Raw genomic sequence first — 21,145 nt, 5'->3', positions numbered from 1 at the left:
AACTTGACAGATTTCACTTTTACATAGATTAATTTTTCAATATTTTAATCTAAATGAAAAATAAAAACTGAGGATGGGAGGGCTAACTTGAAATGTGGTTTATTAATTTAGCAAAAAGAAATCTGGCAATTCGGAGTTCTGCCTTTTCCCTTTTACAATTTCTAGGTTATTTGAAAAGTTACTTTAAGGATATATTCTCCTTTCACTTTATGCTCTTAAAGTTTTTGCAAGTCAATTTTAACACTAACAAATTGAAAAGGAAATGAAATAATAAAATTTTAATTTTTCACTCTCATTAAAATGTAAAAATGGAATACATAGTAGAAAAACATACAATTTGTACCATAAGCACCACCTTACTCAGATGTATTTTTGTTTAAGGAGAAAGCCTTAGACTTCTAGGTTCAGGAGAATGTGGGTTTGTATTTTGCAAATTTTTTGGAGTTCCATTATTCTAGAAGTAGTTACATAAATAGTTATGAAATTAAAACATTTTAGAAGATTTCTAAATTATCAAAACAACCTCAGGGACACCTGGGTGGCTCAGGTCATGATCCCAGGGTCCTGGGATGGAGCCCCTTGTCGGTCTCCCCTGCTCAGTGGGGAGTCTGCCTCTCCCTCTGCCACCCCCCTACCGCATGTGTGTGTTCTCTTTCTCTCTCAAGTAAATAAAATCTTAAAAAAAAACAAAACTTTGTAATTATATCTACAATTTTTGAACACTAATATTCCAGGCTTTACTTCCTAAGTTTTTATTTCTATTTCTATCATATCTAATAGTTTCTTATTTAATCCTTGTTACAACATTTGAAGGTATCTTGTGTCCCTAAAAAAACCAGAAAACTAAAGAATATAAAAGTTAACATTTTAAATACCACATCAGTAAGCAAGCTACAGCACCAATATTTGTACGTAAATCTGTACATTTAAGCATTTTAAGCAATAGCAACTTTTAAAATTAGATAACTAAAATGAACACATCATTGTATCATAATTTGAGAAGGTTTTGAGTGTTAGAAAACAGATTGGCATTAGTTACTTATCTGGCGTAGTTACTTCATTGGATAATCATGGCAATTTTCACTTCTAGGCTTGCTCTCTTTGTGGTCTTCTTTAAAAACCTCAGAATTTCCTGTATCATTGAGAGAAAGATAGAAATTTCTTAAATAATAGGCAAACAGTGTCTAATGATTTTTCTCAATTTACATAATGATGCTTATTGTGGATAACTTAGAAGACACACTGAAAAATATAAGGTCAAATTTACCTAATGCCGCATAGCTATAATCCCTGCGTGTACATGTTGCTATCTACGCCTCCAGAAAAGAGCCGGGCTACAGAATCAGGCAACTTTGACAGGGGCTGCAGAACTGCCTTTTATATTTAAAGAATTCTTTCAACAAAAAATGTTTGATAACATTCGCATCGTAGTGAACTACACTGAATATCTCGTAGTTTGTCATCTCCAAGTGTTCTCCAGGGGCTTGTCCATATCCCTGGGCAGAGGAGGAGGCACAGGCTCATTCGGAATTTGCACTTGGATACAGCAAGTCCGATGAGTCCAGCCAGGCCCGTCCCATCCTGGGTCATGCCTCCAGCAATGGCCATGCCCAGTTGTCCATCTTTCTTCATGGCCTTGTCAATGAGCCATTCTAGCTCCTTGGCCTGGAGCTGTGTCTGCAGCTGTGTTCTGGAACTGTATCTGCAGCAGCCCCCGCACATACTTGAGTGACTTCTATTCTTTGAGCAGGTAGTTCCCCAGAGTCAGGTAGAAGACCTAATCCCGCTGTTCCTCTAGTGCAGTGCCTTCGTGGATGTCCTTGTACTTACTTCGCACCAGGCACACTCAGACTGCATGCTCTTGGACATGGAGCCTGCTGCCTTCTCAGACTGAAATGTCTTCTCAAACTTCAGCAGGCCATCCACAGACACCAGCTTGTTCAGCACAGCCTCCATGGCCACTGTCCCACAATTCTCACACCTCGGTTGCTACCATGCTGCCGTCTCCATGACTCAAGAGTTTTCAATCTGGGGATGTCAGCTGAGTCAGAATTCAACCCAACAACATATGTATTTACTGCAAAATATAACAGGCATTTTTCTAATATGTTAGTAGAATTATTGTCTCCAACATCTGTTAAATAGTAATGCTTGAATTTTGGAGAATGTTTAGTTTGTTTAGATGCAGTGGTTCTCAAGCAAGGATGGCATCACTCTCTTAAAGGGCATTTGTGAAAGAATGGAAACATTTTTGTTCTATTCTTGCAAGTATATGTAATAAAATTTTGAGGACAGGGTCAGGAACAGTAATCGTTTTATAATAAGAGGGGCATTCCTATATAAAGAATAACATCTCACACAAAATGCCAAAAACTTTCCTATGAGAAACAGTAATATGCAGTGTACATTTTTTTTTTATTTAGAAGTGCTGTGTCAAGCAAATGACAGGAGTTAGAATAAAATATGAAACATCTCCATGGAGCTATAATACACGAGGAACTGTCAAGAAGAGATAACAGGGAAAAATTGCAAGTTCTAAGTAGAGACAGTATGATGTGGAACTGCCTGGAAAGTGAACTGAAAGAAAGTTGAAGATCAAGGACTTGTTTTAAAATGCAACTTTTTTTTCTGTAATGAGGGAAAGTCAAATGACTCTGTAAACTATAATACTTAACACATACTTAACCCCTTAATAGTTGTGCACTAATGATGATAATGGTTATGGCTGGAATTGGAGATACATTTTAAAATCCACAAGGAAATGTGAAGTAATATAGTCTGCCTTTAAATGTTATATGAAAAGGCTTCTTGGACCTTTTTACAATAGGATTGTGCCTTGAAAAGTCTTTGTTTAAGGAGTTGATGCATCCCTTGGGTTAATGGAATTTATCTAACTATTGAGATTGCGTGAAAAGAAAGTAGCCTTGCTTTATTGTACCTAAACCAAGAGGATTATTACTAGCTTTAACAACAACTGTGGAGAATAAGTAGAGCAGGAATACCAATGTAATTAATCAAGGACTTTTGGTTGGTTGATTATCTTAGAGTATTTTTCCCCCATACTTATTCCTTATCTGCTCCTACTGCATAGTCCCTCATGGGTTTCCATTTATCCCATCTCCCAGAGCACATCCTGATAAAGATCTTAAAAACGAATCTCAGCTTGTTGGAAACATGATCTGTTTTCCAAACTTCGTGAAGCTTTTTATTAGGAACAGCTTTAAAGCTTTGTAGAACTGGATACGGACATTCTGTAAGCCAGTGTTCCTCAGCCACCAAACTTGTTTTAGGACTGCTGTACTATGCTTGCTTTCCCAAATACTGGATAGCATGTCAGGGCTGACCAGGTCCAAAGACTTACATCTTAGAAAACAGTAGAAAATGATAATATTCTTTATAATCTTGAAGATGGAGAAATATATGCATAATCCTTTGGGTTTTTTCTCTATTATAATCAAGCTAGGGAATGTTCAACCAGCCAAGGAAGTGCAGATACAAAAGGTTATATGTAACATATGTCTTTACTTTAACATACCCAGAAACCATTCATTTATCTACGGGGCTGGCACTCCACAGAAGATAGATTTACTACTGATAAAATTTAAGAGGGGTAATAAATAAAATCCCTTTTTGAGAAAAAACAGGTTTTAACTGCTCCTGTTTGAGTATTAAGGAAGAAATATGTTTTTAAAATCAACATTGATTTTTCTGGGCAAAATCAGAGCATTGGTCTTTTAATTGAAGGACTTGACTTAAACTTTGGGGTTGAACAATTATTTTTTTTAATCTTGAGCCCTAAAAACAGCATAATCTTTGTTTAAAGTAAATGATATATCATAAAATTAATGGCTTTTCTATTGGGAAATCCTTCCTGTGTCTCTCTGATATAGTAGTGGTCACAAGTAGAGTTGCGGGCTAAGGACAAGCACATAATTCCAAAATTCTCCTACCATTTCTTCCCTAATTTTAGATTAAAATATTCTATATAGGAACAGAATCTCAAGCACTTGTTCTAACACTACCTATTTTTGCCTGGCACAAAACATACAGCAGAATGTTCTATATAGAACATTACTTATTTAAAAAGACATATTCATGGATAATATCAAATTAAACTAGAGAGGCCTATCTGGACTTGTATTTTCTAAGCCCACACATTTGATCCACAGTAGTGAAAATCCAGTCTCAATATAGTTACAAACCATTGCAATAAAAATGCAAGATCAAATTTATAAAAGCACTAAAAATTTAAGCCATCCCCTTGGTGATGCAGTACATGCTAGTTTACACAGGAAATGCCACTCAATTATTTCTCAATGTTTTATTTTTTTCCAGGTTCATTATTAAGCATTCATCTATCTTCACCTTCTGAGTTTAAAGCAGAGTGAAACAAAAACAGGTATCAATAGAATTAAGAGTTTTAGTATTGATATATTAATAAATGAAGATCCAGAACTTGGCTTACTTAAACGTGTGGCCACAATGTGCTTCCTAATAATTCAACCCAAATACACACGATCACTCAAAACTTCAGGCCTGTTATTTGCAAGGAGCAGAGTATGCCACTGTTCGTTTATGTTGTGATGCAAAAGCACACTTGATCACCTTTCTGTGGTAATGTGAAGAATATAAAGTGCCCACCATGAACATCTATGTGGAAAAGACGTGTTAAGGTTATAAAGGAGACCTTAATCATGAAGTATTGAAAATGCTATATTGGGCTACAGAAAGATGTCTTAATTCACATAAATAATATTGTCAGGGCACCGTTATGTACCAGCTGCTGTTTTGTTTGGGTTTTTTCTATTCTTGAGATCTAGCCATAAACTGGGCAAAAATCCTTACACATTCAGTTTATATTCTAGTGACAAAAAGGTATATATTGCATACGTAAAATAGAAAGCTCGTGTATGACAAGCGTCAAGGAGAAAAACATGAAGTTTTGTATGATGTTATGTGATATCTGCAAGGAGCGGCTGAAATTATTGCCATCATGGCCATGGAAGCTTTCACTGAGAAAATGATCTTTGAGTGTAAGCATTTAAGAGAGTGGTGGAATAAGCCCTATTGATACCTGGGAATAGCAAGTGTGAAGGCTCTGGAGAAGCAGCTTGCAGGTTGCCAGAAATCGGGAGGAGGCAAGTGTAGAAGGATAAAGTGTTAGGAAATATGTCCAAAAGCAATAGAACTAATTCATGCAGTGTCTTAGAGGACAACAGAAGAACTGGATTTTCTCTGGACGAGAAAGGAAATAACTAAATTGTAAGCAGGGAAATAACATGACCTAACTTACATTTTAATAGAATGAATTCAACTGCTATGTTGATAATAGACCAAAGAAGAATAAAGATGGAATCCAGAGACAATTAGGAGCCACCAAAAAAACTATGAGAGACATATTGGTGTCTTGAAACGGAGTGGTAGCAACAGAAATGTTGGAAAGTAGATATATTCTTTATGTAAGTCCAACAGCATTAACTGGAGGATATTTTTGAGAAAAAAGGGAAGAGAAATACATCTTTTTTAATTGAATGAGGGAGTAGCCATGCAAAATAATCAAGAAGAACAGAACTGATAGGAGATTAATGGAGGGTAAAATAACTTTTTTAGAAAAGTTTTAGAAGCCTACTAGACACGCATGTAAAATTTTCAAGTAGTCAGTTGGGTATGTAACTCTAGAGAGTCTAAGATGCCTTGCTTAGAAATATAAATTTAGGATTCATCAATACATAGATGCATGTAAGGACATGCTATTAGATGACATCATTTAGGGAATCAGCATAGATATCAAGATTAAAAGACCAAAAACAAGTCTGGAGAATCCCAGTGTTAATAGAAGGTATAAATAAAAGTGACTTTGCAAAGGAGTCTGAGAGAAAGCAATCCTAAGGGATGATGCAAATTTAGAGTCCTGGAAGCCATGTGCAGAATATGTTTTGATAAGAACATTATCCTATGTTAAAGCAAGATAAGGATTGAAATTGACTGCTGTATTTAATAAATGAAGACATTTGTTAAGAGCCATTTTGGGGTATGGTTGTGGTTGCAAAAGTTATTTAAGTGTAAAGAGAAAAAGGCAAAATAAATTTGAAGCATAATCAAAACAACAGAAACATCTCACCACAACCCCTACTGCCAACCTAACTAACAAAGTTTGAGTAACAAAAAAGAACACTTCGGAAGACCTGTACACTGAAAACTAGGTCACTTATGAAAAAAAATGAAGGTGATACAAAGAAATGGAAAAATATTCAGTGCACATGAACTGGAAGAATTATTATTAAAATGTCTATATTCCCCAAAGCAATATACAGACTCAGTGCAATCCTTACCAAAATTCACAGAAATAGAACAATCCTAAAATTTGTGTGGAACCATAGAAAACCCTGAAGAGCCAAACCAATATTGAAAAAGAACAAATCTGAAAGCATTATTCACTAATTTCAAACTACTACAAAGCTATAGTAATCAAAACCATATGGAACTGGCATATAAAAACAGATCAATGGAACAGAATAGGGATCCCAGAAATAAACATGCATGTAAGTCAATTTATGACCAAAAAAGCCAAGGATATATAGTAGGGAAAGGATGGTCTCTTCAATAAATAGTGTGGAGAAAACTGGACAGGTCGCATACTAAAGAATGAGACTAGACTGCTATCTTACACCATACACAAAAAGTAATTCAAAATGGATTAAAAATTTAAATATAAGAATTGAAACCATAAAATTTTTAAAAGAAAACATAGGTGGTCATCTATGTCACATTGGTCCTGGCAACGAATATCTAGATCTCACTTTAAAAGCAAAGACAACAAAGAAAAACAAATGAGACATCAAACTGAAAAGTTTCTATATAGCAAAGGAAACCAAAAAAATAAAAAGACAGCCCACTAAATGGAGAAAATATCTACAAAGCCTATCTAATACCGAGGTTGATATTCAAAATATATAAAGAACTTATAAGACACAATCGCAAAAATATCTGAATAAAAATGGGCAGAGGACCTGAATAGATATTTTTCTAAGGCACATGAAAAGGTGTTGAACATCACTAATCATCAGGGAATGCAAATCAAAACCATAAGGAGATATTATTTTGCACTTGTTAGAATGGCTATTATCAAAAAGGCAAGAAATAACAAGTGTTGAAAGGGTGTGGATAAATGGGGACCCTTGTGCACTATTGGTGGGAATGTAAGTTGGTGTAGTCACTGTGGAAAGAGTATGAATTTTTTTTTGAAAAATAGAAAAAATAGAACTGCCATATGATTCAGCAATCCTACTTCTGGGTATTTACCTGCAGAAAATGAAAACACTAATTCAAAAAGATGTGGAGTGTTTACTGAAGCATTATTTACTGATATGCAAGATATGTCCATTGAGGGTTAATGGATAAAGTAAATGTTGTATATACATACAATTGAATATTATTCAGCCATAGAAAAATGAAGCCTCACTGTTTGTAACAACATGGATGGAACTTAAGGTAATCGTGCAAAGTGGTAAAAACGGGACAAATTCCATTCTATGTGGAATCTAAAAAACAAGGCATGTGGACAAGCAAAATAAAAATCGTAGATATTGAGAACAGAATGCTGGTTACCAGAAGAGGCAATGATACAAGTGAAGGGGGTTAAAAAGTACAAACTTTCAGTTATAAAGTAAGATGGGAATATAACGTAGAGCATGCTGACTATAGTCAGTAATACGGTAAAGCACACTTGAATGTTGCCAAAAGAGTAAATCCTAAAAGTTAACTTTTTAAGATGCCAGATGGCAGCTAGACTTACCATAGTGATCATGTTGTAAGGAGTATAAATATTATGTTGTACAAACTGAAACAAATATAGTGTTATATGTCAATTATCCCTCAATTAAAAAAGAATAAGAAGGAATACTTATGTGTCAGAAGAGCACACATATACAAGGAAAGTTTCCCAGTAGAAGAGAGAATTAGTGAATTTGAAAACAGGTCAATAGGAAATATACAAATTTCTCCAAAGCGGTGGGGGGGGGGGGAGGATTGATTACAAACAGAGGAAAGAGTATAAAAGAAAAACAGGGCACAGTGAAAATATTTATCATGTATATAATTGGAGTCGTGAAAGGGTTGAGTAGAAACAATATATGAAGAAATAGACCTAGCAATTTTCAAAACCTAATAAAGGGCATCAGCCCAAAAAGTCAAGTTATGAAACACCAAGCAGAGAAAGAAAGGAAGAAAGGAAAGAAATATATGTATCAGTAAAATTATCAAAAAACATACACAAAAAGAAAATCTCCAAAAGCAGCCAAGAAGGTAGATCAACAAATTGTAGTGTATTCATTCACTTATATGTTGCAAATCCATGAAAGAATCTCACAAAATGTTGAACAAAAGAAACCAGACATAAAGGAGCATATACCCTTATTTCATTTCCGTAGAGTATAAAGATAAACTAAACCATGATATTTGAATCCAGAATAGCATCTACCTCTGGGTAAACTAGTAATAGGATGGCTCTCAAAAGGAGTTTCTGGGGTAATATTCTATATTATATTTCTTGATGTAGTCTGTGGCTCTATGTGTTAACTCTGTAAAGCGTGATTTGGTCCCATACTTTATATATGTATACATATTTATGTTTTACCTCATAAATATTTTACAACATTTATATTAGTAAGAGAAGGGATAGAAAGTAACAAATTTCTCTTTGTAACTCTCCTATCCTGCATTTTTTTTTGCCTCAGGAGTTCTTGACAATCTGAGTATACACATTTGGGATAGTATTTCAAATGTTGTAGTTAAGGTGAGGTTGAAAACCTGTTTTGGAATTTCTACTAATTTAGGTCACAGATACAGCATGTAGGACTAGATGCATTTGGCATTCTAAGCAGGATGAAGAAGATTTTTACAAATCAAGAAATATAGAACAGCTTTAGAGCTCAAGCAAAAACAGTAGCATGAGGGTCATATATATTGTCAGAGACATTATGACAATTGTGGTGATAAGAAATGATCTAAACTTGTATATAAAGTTACAACTTATTAGAAATAGAAGATGCTCCCTCAAGGATTCCTGTCCCCTAACGTATATGTTCTGTATAACCATTCCCCCTTGAGTTTGGGTAGATACTGTGAATCTGAAGGTATATTTACTTCCTTATTTAGGTTACATCCTTTGACGAAGCGTTGGGATAAACACCTCCATAATTATGATATATAAGACTCTGTCATAGTAGAGTTAGAAGGAATTACTTTGCTGGCCTTGATGATGTAAACTACAGTGTTACTCGAAGACCTATAAGGGGAGGGTGATGGCAAAGAAAGGGTAGTCGTTTCCTAACAGCTTGCAAGAAAACAGGCTCTTCAATACTAAAACTACAAACAAACAAACAAACAAAAACTGACATTTAGCGAGCTTGGAAGAGGACCTAAAATCTGAGATGAAAATGCAGCCAGCTTTTTGATCTAAGACTGATGAGACCCTTAACAGAGGACCCAGCTAAACAATAATCAGACTCTTTACCCAAAGATAATATGAGATAATAATGGGGTTTTTTTTAGTGCAACTGTGGCAATTTATTACTCACCAAAAGAATAGGAATACAATATAGAGGAATATAAATTTGAGTGGATGTATATATTCTCAAGCAAATGAAGTACTTCATTAGATGTGCTATGAAAGATGCAATCTTACAAAAACTCTTACTAGTTCATCAGTTTGCTCATTACACACATTTGGCAGTCCTTTTGCTTTTACAACCTAACTGTACCATATTGACTTTACAAAAACTAGCTAGAGGGACAAATCCAGCTATCTATAATGGCTAGTAACTTATGAGGTGGACAAGTATGAAAGTTTTATGTAACTGACAGGATTCATAATGGGTTGTTATAGTCTTATCCAATTAAAAAAATCTCGGTTGTTTGAATATCAACTAAATGGAATATATAAGCAGTTTTAGAGAATGATACAAAATGAAAGAATAGCAAACAGAAACAATAGAATCCACGAGGAAGCAGAAGCCTTGAAGTATAAGTGTGCTATAGAAATTAATAGAATACAAACAGTGAAGGAACTAGGTCATGAATAGAGCAACCTGCTACTGTTGGGGCATTAGACCTGCTTTCCATATTCATAATATGCCAAACACTATATAAAATTCAAGGTCTTGAGAAGTCCATCTTGAAGTTTCTTAAACATTTCTCTGTGCAGTCATTCAGTGAATCCCCTTTAAATAACATAGCCTGTAATTTGCTTTTTACAATTCAATAGAATACAACTAAACACAAATTAAACTATGGGCAAAAAGGGCAAACTAGATGATTAAGCAATTAACACAGGCGGAAACACAAATTATAAATACATGGAATCCAATCTTTTGTAAAAAATGCAAATTTAAGCAAGCATGAGAGCATTTTAAAGTTTCAAATTAGCAAAGGTGTAAAAATGATATAGTATTAAATTTTAGTAGGTGTGTGATTAGGTGGTGACCTTTATAATTCTTTGGGTTATAAATTACCAAAATAATAATTGCACATTTGACCTAGAAATTCAAAATACATGAATTGATACAAAGCGCTGAACACTCAAAGTCCTCATAGGCAGGTCAAAGAGTATGAATAGAGTGAATAAAGTGCTAGGCATAAGGCAATAGGGAAGAGTGGCAATTTCATTAATGAATCCTGACTAAAGGGATTTAGATTCAATTATAATGATATTTGGGGAATGATGTCAGTGAATGGTGAAGTAAGAACCTCAAAAATTCTTGTCATCTGTAAAAACAGCAAGAAAACTGGAAAGAAATTTGTTAAAGTCATCTTTTTAGAACTCTGGAAATTAACCAAAGACTTGCCAGAATCTGAGGCCTACTCATTCAAGAAAAACTGCTGAACCTCGTTTTCAAAAGGAAATTATGTCATTCAAAGAAACTAGATATTATTTCCCATATATGGGGGGAAAAAAAGGAGTCAATATAAACTGTCCCTGAGGAAGCCCAGATGTTTTACTTAATAGACAAAGATTTAAACCAATTATTTTGATAATATCCAAAGAACAGAAGGAAATAGTCTAAAGACTTAAGGCAGATATGGGAGTAATATTTCAGCCAATAGAGAATATTACAGAAAATAGAAACTATAAAATAGAACCAAAAGAAATTCTAAAGTTGAAAACTGTAACTAAAATTTAAAATTTCATTAGATTGCACAGTAGCAGTTCTGCATAGGTAGAGGGAACAATCCTCCAACTTGAAGAGTCAATTGAGATTATTCAGTCTGCGGGACCAATTTTTTTTTTTAATGAAAATAAGTCCCAGAGTTCTATGAAAATTAAGTGTACCAGTAGGTACACAGTGGGAGTTCCAGAAAGAAAAGAAAGGGATGGACAAAAGAATATTTTAAAAAGTTTCTGAAAATTTACAAAATTTAGTGACACCCATTAATCTATGCATCTATAATATTTAGTGACCTATGATTAAGATATTTTCAAAGAGATCCATAACGAGACAATAATCAAACTGTCAAAGATCGGACATAGACTCTTGAAAGCACAGAGAAATGACTCACCACATTCAGGGGCTCCTCAATAAGATTTACAACTGATTTCTCATCAGAAATTATGGAAGCCAGAGGCAGTGAGATGAAATATTCAAAATTTTGAAAGAAAAAAAAAAAAAAGACCTGTCAACTAAGAATTCTTTTTTTTTTTAAGATTATTTATTTATTTATTTGATAGAGACAGCAAGAGAGGGAACACAAGCAGGGGGAGTGGGAGAGGAAGAAGCAGGCTTCCAGCAGAGGAGCCTGATGTGGGGCTCGATCCCAGAACGCCGGGATCATGCCCTGAGCCGAAGGCAGATGCTTAACAACTGAGCCACCCAGGCGCCCCAAGAATTCTATATTCAAACTAATTTTTTTTTGTAAAAAGAAAAAAAAATGAGGGAGCAATTAAGACCCACCAAGATAAAAATAAGAAAAATAGTCCCTAAATCTTCTGTATAAGATATAGGGGCTTCTTTGGCTGAAACAAAAAGACACTAGACAGTGTCTCAAAATAGGGAACTAAACAGGTAAATAAACAATAGTGTAATTGATTTTTTGTTTGTAAAACTGCTTTTTCTTCCTATCTGATTTAAAAGACAGCTGCATGAAACAATAATCAGAGATATGTCTATGGAAATATAATGTATAAAGATGTAATATATATGAACATAAAAGTATAAAGGAAAGAAGAGGGAATGAAGCTGTATTGGAATAGATTTTTGTGTACTATTGAAATTTAGTTGCTATTAATCTAAACTAGATTGTAATCATTTTAAGCAATCACTAAGCACACTATATAGTAAAAGAAATGACAATTGTGTTAAATTGGTATACTAGAAAATATCAATTTATCAAAAAGGACAGTAATGGAGGAATAAAGAAACAGAAAAATCCGTAAGGTATATAAAAGTCAGTAACAAAATGACATACATAAATTCTACCTGTGTCCTGTGAATGGATTAAACAATACAATTAAAAGACAGATTGGCACACCATTCCACAGCAGCAGAATACATATTCATTTTAAGTGCACTTGGAACATTCACCAAGATAGACATTGTGAGGCCATAAAACAAATTTTAATAAATTTAAAAGGATATAAATCATACAAAATGTGTTCTCTCAGCACCAATGAATGAAGTTGGAAGAAAATTTGAGAAAGTCAAAATAATGTGAAATTTAAGCAGCAATTTAACCAATGCGTCAAACAATAAATCACAAGGAAAATTAGCAAATAAGTGTCAATGAATGAAAATAAAAACATTAATTTATAAGATGTAGTTAAATTTTTGCTTACAGAAAAAATTATAGTTCTAAACACATACGAATGTTTTAAAATAATGTAGTTTCCACATAAACTAGAAAAATTGATAAGTATTGGAGCAGAAATAAATGTATTATAGAATAGAAATAATAATACAGAATAACAACAAAACCAGTTAGCTTTCAGGAATTAAAAAAAAAATCAACAAATTGACAAAATTAACAAACCAAGCAAAGATGTGAGAAGACACAATTTCCTAAACTCACAAATTAAATAAAGGAGGTTACTGAAATAAAAAGTATTGTTAGAGAATATTAGGAACAATTATATGCTAAAAATTGTATTACTAAGATAAAATGGGAGATTCTTAGAGACAAAAACTACAGAAATCCACTCAAAAGAAATAAAAAATCTGAATAGAACTACAGGAAGTGCAGAAATTGAATTAATAATCAAAATACTTCCCACAAAGAAAATCTCATGACCAGATTTCTTCTCTGGTGAATTCTACCAAATATTTAACACTAATATCAATCCTTCACAAATGCTTACAAAAAATCAAGAGAAGAGAACTCATACCATGGTATAAGTATCACTCTGTTACTAAAACCAGATAAAGACATTATAAAGAAAACTGACCAATATCTCTTATGATATAAACACAGAAATCCTCAAAATAGCAATCCTAATTCAGTAACACATAAAGGGGTTATGCAACATGACTTACTGGGATTTATCTAAGTAATGCTAAGGTGGTTGAACACACAAAAAATAATCATTGTACTATACATACTGACTAATAAAATATATGCGATCTTAATTGGTAAAGAAAAAGCATTTAACTTACACACACACACACCAAACTAGATATATAGGGGAACAATCTCAACATAATAGAGGTCATCTACAAAAAACTAACAACACAGTCATAATGGTGAAAGACTGTAAGCTTTCCTTCTACAATTTGAAACAAGCAAAGATATCTGCTGTCACTACCATACTTGAGATTGTACTGAGGATTCCAGCCAGGGCAATTGGGAAGGAAAAAAAAAAAGTCATTCAGTTTGAAAAGGAAAAAGTAGAACTAGGTCTTTTTGCAGATTACATGATACTGTATATTGAAGTTGTTAAGAAATTCACATAAATACACATTATTAGAGCTAATAAATTCTGCAAGGTTGAAAGATACAAGATACAAAAGTATTTCTGGGGCACCTGGTTAAATGTCTGACTCTTGATTTTTGGCTCAGGTCATGATTTTGGGGTTCTGGGATGGAGCCCTATGTGGAGCTCTGTGCTAAGTGGGGGAGTCTGCTTGAGATTCTCTTTCTCCTCTCACTCTCCCCCTGTCCCTCCCCCTGCTCATGCATACTCTAAAAAAAAAAAAAAAGTTAATTGTATTTCTATACACTGGCAGTAAACAATCCACTGAAAATAAAATTAAAACAATTCAATTTTAAAATAGCATCAAGGGGCGCCTGGGTGGCACAGCGGTTAAGCGTCCGCCTTCGGCTCAGGGCGTGATCCCGGCGTTATGGGATCGAGCCCCACATCAGGCTCCTCCACTATGAGCCTGCTTCTTCCTCTCCCACTCCCCCTGCTTGTGTTCCCTCTCTCGCTGGCTGTCTCTATCTCTGTCAAATAAATAAATAAAATCTTTAAAAAAATAAATAAAATAGCATCAAAACCAATAAATTATTTAGGAATAAACTTAATAAAAAAGTATAAGATTTATATGCTGAAAATTACAAAATATAGAAAAAAATAAGATCTAAGTTAGTGTAAAGATATCCCATGTTCATTGATTGGAGTTACTATTGTCAAGAGGATAATACTCCCAAATCGATCTATAGATTCATTGCAATCTCTATCAGAATTTCATTTGACCTCTTTGTAAAAATTGATAGGGTGATCCAAAAGTTCATATAAAAATGCACATAACTCAGAATAGCTAAACAAACTTGAAAAGAACCACCACGTTCAAAAAATAAAACTTCCTTATTTCAAAACTTACTACAAAGCCATAGTAATGAAGATTTTGTTCTCCTAGGATAAAGATATACATACAGTTCAATGAAATAGAATTGGGAATCTAGAAATAAAGTTGTATACAACTATGGCCAATTGATTTTTAACAAAAGTGCTGAGATGATTCAATAGATGAAGGTTTTTGTTTTTTGTGTTTTTTTTTAAGCAAATGATATTGGGAGAACTGGCTTTTGAACTGTAACTTGGGTGCCTACTTTATACCATATGCAAATTTTAATTCAATATGAATGAACAACCTAAATCTTAACTAAAATTATAAAATTCTTAGAAGAAAAAATAGGTGTAAATCTTTGTGACTTTGGATTAAGCAGTGGTTTCTCAGACATGACACAAAAAGCTCAAGCCAACAAAAGTTGATAAATACAACTTTGTGTTTCAAAGGACACTATCAAGGAAGTTTTTGAAAATACAATCCACAAAATGGCAGAAAATTTTGCAAATTAAATATTGGATAAGCATCTGGCATCCAGAATACTTGAAGAATTCTTATAATTCAACAGTTAAAAGACAACCTAGTTAAAAATGCAGGATGTATTTCTCCCTTATCCAAGAGAGATATACAGATGACAAATGAGCAGATGAGGATATGCTAAACATCATCAGTTATTAAAGAAATGTAAGTCAAACTATATAGAGATACCACTTTATACCCACTATAATGGCTATAGTAATAATTTTAAAAAGGCAATAGTAAGTGCTAGCTAGAACGTAAAGTGAATGGAAATCTCATACACTCCTTATTGAAATGTAAAATGGACCAGCCACTTGGAAAACTCTGGTTTTTCCTAAAAAATTTTAAACATAGAGTTTATTGGATCCAACAATTCTGCTCTTAAGTATATGTCCAAGAGATTTAAAACATGGCCATGCAAAATATCTTCTGCAAAAATGTTTATAGTGGCATTATTCATAATATCCAAAAGTGAAGATAACCCACATGCCTATCAATTGACAAATGGGTAAATGAATTTTGGCCTATCTATACAGTGAGAAATTGTTCATTATAGAACCATAAAGAGGAATTGAGTACCAAGACATGCTATAACACGGATAAACATTACAAAACATTATGCTAAATGAAGGGAGACAGACAAAAAGAAAAAAGACCATGTGTGTGTATTAATCCTTAATAAAGAATAGATCCTTCATTGTGTAGGGACTGAATAATGTTTTATGAGAAGAGAGGAGGGAATGATAGGGCTTTCTTTGAAGATTTTCCCTTTAAATGCCCAAATATATGTCTCCCTTTTAAATGGTCATATGCTTCTATAATGGAGATTTGGCATGCACTGACACTGGTTAGATTTCTTACTCTGTGGTCATTTAAAACAATGTTCATGGTGCACCCTCTATTTACAAGGCGCTGTGCTCTGCAGTCCTTCAAGGAGCTTAGAGATTTTGGGGATCCCAGAAAAAATTGTATATAATGATATGTATATGATGTACACAAACATTATCTACAGCTGAATGATATATACACTGATATATATGAATGAGTAAAATGTGTCAAGTGACAATACTTTCAGAAGAATATATATTATAGTAAGTCGGAGTGGAGAGAGGGAGTTGGAGAGAAACTGTTGAGATATTTACTCAAGTAAAGGCAGCGAGGCTGGGAGAGAGAGCAATTCGAGTCAAGGGAGTAAGCAGTGAATATAGATGCAAAGGCAGGAAATATACCTGATGTGTTAGAAAAACACTGAGGATGAATGATAGTTCTTATGAAATGTTCTAGTGGGGAGAAAATTTTAGATAGATTGACTCTACTTCTTGAACTTTAGGGCTTCATTAAGGATTAATACACATATTCTTCATACACTCAGTAGTTCTATTATAGCACTGTTTCTCAAACCTGAGTAATATGTGAACAGCCAGTGTTGACTGTTTTCTTATGTAACTTGAATATGCACAAATGCAACATTTAATGCTTCCAGCTTTTGAAGAATAGTATATCAAATCAAGTGTACATGTCAAATATGAATAAAAATCTTAACATTCAAATTAATGTGATTAATTCATCATTAATATGATGAATGACATTTGAAAATCACTGCTGCTGACATGACTGATAATGAGTATTTCATCATGGGCTCTTAATTCTGGAGGTTTCTATGGTTTTGTGACACAGTATACCTCAATTTTCCCACTTCTTTTCTACACCTGAACTATACAGCTTTCTGTACAGGACATTATTTTTCCTTTACTGTAACTGAATGCATCACAAAAGTAGAATATTCAACTCAATGCTTTTATTATTAGCTCAGGAAAATTAAAGTAGCATGACTTAGTGCCAACATAATTGGCCACACAGACGCATGTGGTCATTGAAATTTTTTTTCAGTATTTATTAAAAGGTGATAATATAGATAATTCTGCTTGCTTAATTTTTTCTTCCAGTTTATTATATTAAAAGCCACAATTTTTAATCATAAAGGTCTTGCAGAATTTCACAAATATGAGGGTGGACCTCAGTTTTAACAAATAAAGCTTTATAGTTATATACTTTTAGATATATATTTAATGAGTTATTTGCATAAAACTTCTAAGAACATATAATATTTTTCTAACAATGGAAAATTCTAATCCTGTTCTAATTTTGGAAATAAGAAAAAATGAAAAGAGAAAAATTGATAAATTTAGTACTAAGTATTTTGAGTTTGAGATGTTAATAAAATATTAAAATGGAGGTGTTCTCTATATAGGAAATATAAGGAGCCAGTTGTTGCAAACAAAGACAATATATTTTTCTTTGCTAGGTTTACTCTATTTCTAAAGCACATGTGAATATCTTCTTTTTAATATAATAGCCACATGTTATCCCAACATAATTCCCTATGCTTTTCCTACCTCCTTATAACAAACCCTAGAAAATCATTTGTTTCCATTAATTCTACTCATCCTGTATTTGACTCTTCTCTTCTCCACAAGCCTGAGATTTACACATAGTTTTGTCAGGTTTTTTTGCTTCCCCAAAGTTACTAAAAAAAAATTATATATATATTAGCACTATAAAGAATTACCAAAAGATGTAAGGACAACAAATAAATGAAAGTACCATTCTAGAAACTACTGAAAATTTAAATTGACAGCCCTTATATAGCCCTGTATATAAAAATCACTTGCCCTAATTTACTTATATCCTTAGTTGTATTCCTGGTACTGAGATTCAGCAACACTTTCCTACACTTCAATTTCTCACTATGAAAAGGTGATCACACTCAGCCCTTCCTTAATAAAGTCTCCATAGGGGCCTGAGGAGATCTTTAGCATAGACCAGTAAGATTCTGCCCCACCCTAATGGGTATGAAGCCCTGAAATAAATCCCACCCAATAACTGGGGGCACATTTTAATTCTGTATTATGCAGCACATTTTACAGTATTGAACTATGCTAAAATTCACGTAAAATGTAGTTCAATGCTCACAAAATAGGAGCTAATCACATTCAACAATACATTAAAAGGATCATTCACCATGATGAAGTGTGATTACTCTAGAGATGCAAAATGGTTTAATATCTTTAAATCAATATGATACATCACATTAACAAAATGAAGAATAAAAATATCTCAATGTGCGGAAGAAGCACTTGACAAAATTCAACATCCATTCAACATCCGGATAAAAACTCTCACTGAAGTGGGTTTAGAGGGAACATACCTCCACATAATGAAGGCATTCATTGGAAAAACCCACAGCAACATCATGTTCAGTGGTGAAAAACTGAGAGCGATTCCTTTAAGATCAGGAACCAAGACAAGGATGTCCACTCTGTCATCACTTTTATTCAACATACTACTGGAAGTCCTAGCAACAGCTCTAAGATAAGAAAAATAAAAGGCATCTACATTGATAAGAAACTGTCACTCTTTGCAGATGGCATGCTACTATACATAAAAGCCCTAAGGACTCCTCCCTCCAAAAAACATCAGAAGTAATAAGAATTCAATAAAGTTATAGGTACAAAATTAATATATAGAAGTGTGTTGTACTCTATACATGAATAATGAAATACCAGAAAGAAATTAAGAAAATAATTGCATTTAGAATTATACCAAAAATAATAAAATACCTAGAAATAAACTTAACCAAGGAGGTAAAAGACCTATACTCTGAAAACTATAAAACACTGATGAAAGAAATTAAAGATGACACAAACAAATGGAAAGATAATCCATGCTCATGGATTAGAAGAATTAAAATAGTCAATAGGTTCATACTACCCTTGCAATCTACAGATTCAGTGTAATCCCTATCAAAATACCAACAGCATTTTTCACAGAATTAAAACACATTTAAAATTTGTATGGGATCACAAAAGACCCCAAATAGCCTAAGCAATCTTGAAAAAGAAAAAACTGGAGGTACACAATCTCAGATTTCAAGATACACTACAGGGGCACCTGGGTGGCTCAGTCGGTTGAGCAGTCAACTCTTGATTTTGGCTCAGGTCATGATTTCAGGGTTGTGAGATTGAGCCCCAAGTAGGACTCCATGCTCAGTGGGGAGTCTGAGAGTCTCTCCCCCGCCCCGCCCGCTCTCAAATATTTTTTTAAAAAGATATACTACAAAGCTACAATAAAGCAGTATGGTACTGGCACAAAAAGACACATAGATCAACAGAACAGAAGTAAACCCATGCATACATGGTCAATTAACCTACAATAAAGGAAGCAAGAATATACAATGGAAAAAAGAAGGTCTCTTCAATAAATGATGCTGGGAAAACTGTACCACTCTCATACATAAAAATAAACTCAAAATCGATTAAAGATTTAAATATGAGACCTGAAACCATAAAAGTCCTGGAATAAAACATAACTGGTAATCACTTTGACATTGAACTTAGCAACACTTTTTCCAGATATGTCTCTATGGGCAAGGGAAACAAAAGAAAAAATAAACTATTGGCACTACACCAAAATAAGTTTTTTTTTTTTTTTTAATAAAAAGCTTTTGCACAGCAAAGAAAACTATCAACAAAACAAAAAGGCAACCTGCTGAATAGGAGAAGATATTTGCAAATGATTTATTTGGTAAGGAGTTAATACCCAAAATATATGAAGAACTCATACCACTCAACATTAAAATAATCTGTTTTAAAAACAGAGGAATGAAACAGACATTTTTCAAAGATATACAGATGGTTAACAGACAAGTCAAAAGATACTCAACATCACTCATAATCAGGTAAATATAAATCAAAACTACAATGAGATAACCCCTCATACCAGTCAGAATGGCTAGTATCAAAAAGATAAGAAGCAAGTATTGGTGAGAATGTGGAGAAAAAGGAACCCTAATGTACTGTTGATGGGAAATGGTGTAGCCATATGGAAAACAGTATGGAGGTTCCTCAAAAAATTAAAAATAGAACTACCATATAATCCAGTAATTCCACTACTATGTATTTACCCAAAGCAAATAAAAACACTAATTTGAAAAGATATATTCACCCTTTTGGTGATTGCAGTATTATTTATAATAGTCAAGATATAGAAGCAGCTAAGTGTCCCTTGAGAAACAAATGGATGTGAGTGAAAATATGTATATGAAATATTACTCAACCATATATATATATATATATATATATATAAAATATTACTCAACCATAAGAAAGAAAAAAAGTGCGACATCTACAACAACATGGGTAGACCTAGAGGTTATTATGCTAAGTGAAATAAACCAGTCAGAGAAAGACAAATACCATATGATTTCACTTAAATGTGGAATCTAAAATAGAAAACAACAACAAAACAAAACAAAAAAAAACCCTGTTAATACAGAGAACTGGTGGTTGCTAGAGGGGAGGGAGCTGGAGGGATGGGCAAATGGGTTAAGGGGAGTGGGAGGTATAGGCTTCCAGTTGCAGAATAAATAAGTCTCAGAGATGAAAAGTACAGCACAGGGAATATAGTCAATGGTATCATAATAGCTTTGTATTGTGACAGATGGTATCTACACTTGTGAACATAACATAATGTATAGAGTTGTCAAGTCAGTATGTTGTACACTTGAAACAAATGTAACATTGTGTATCAACTGTACTTCAATAAAAAAATTTGGAAAACCGAAAAAGTTCAATGGATCTATAATATCACTACCAAATAAGAATATAAAACAAGAACTCCTGAGCCTTTTTTAAATGATTATTTTTTCTGTGCTATCCATGTAATACAAATACTTTGAGAGCAAAGGCAGTTTTTATATATTATGTCTCCTGAATTATGGATAAATGTTGAATTTTAAGTGATAAAAGCAATGAGCATAGTGAATGTTTACAAGGTTAAATATTAAATGA

General features: G+C 33.5%; 1 pseudogene; it reads right to left on the bottom strand.

Annotated features, from left to right (window-relative positions):
* Positions 1-1,383: 1,383 nt before the first annotated feature.
* On the bottom strand, positions 1,384-1,956 carry LOC113262345 (mitochondrial fission 1 protein-like; annotated as a pseudogene).
* Positions 1,957-21,145: the final 19,189 nt, after the last annotated feature.

This window comes from Ursus arctos, unplaced genomic scaffold (genome assembly GCF_023065955.2).
Source record: "Ursus arctos isolate Adak ecotype North America unplaced genomic scaffold, UrsArc2.0 scaffold_9, whole genome shotgun sequence".
In the NCBI taxonomy this organism is placed as follows: Eukaryota; Metazoa; Chordata; class Mammalia; order Carnivora; family Ursidae; genus Ursus; species Ursus arctos.
The sequence above is the reverse complement of the archived record's forward strand: the minus strand, read 5'-3'. Positions and strand labels throughout refer to the sequence as shown.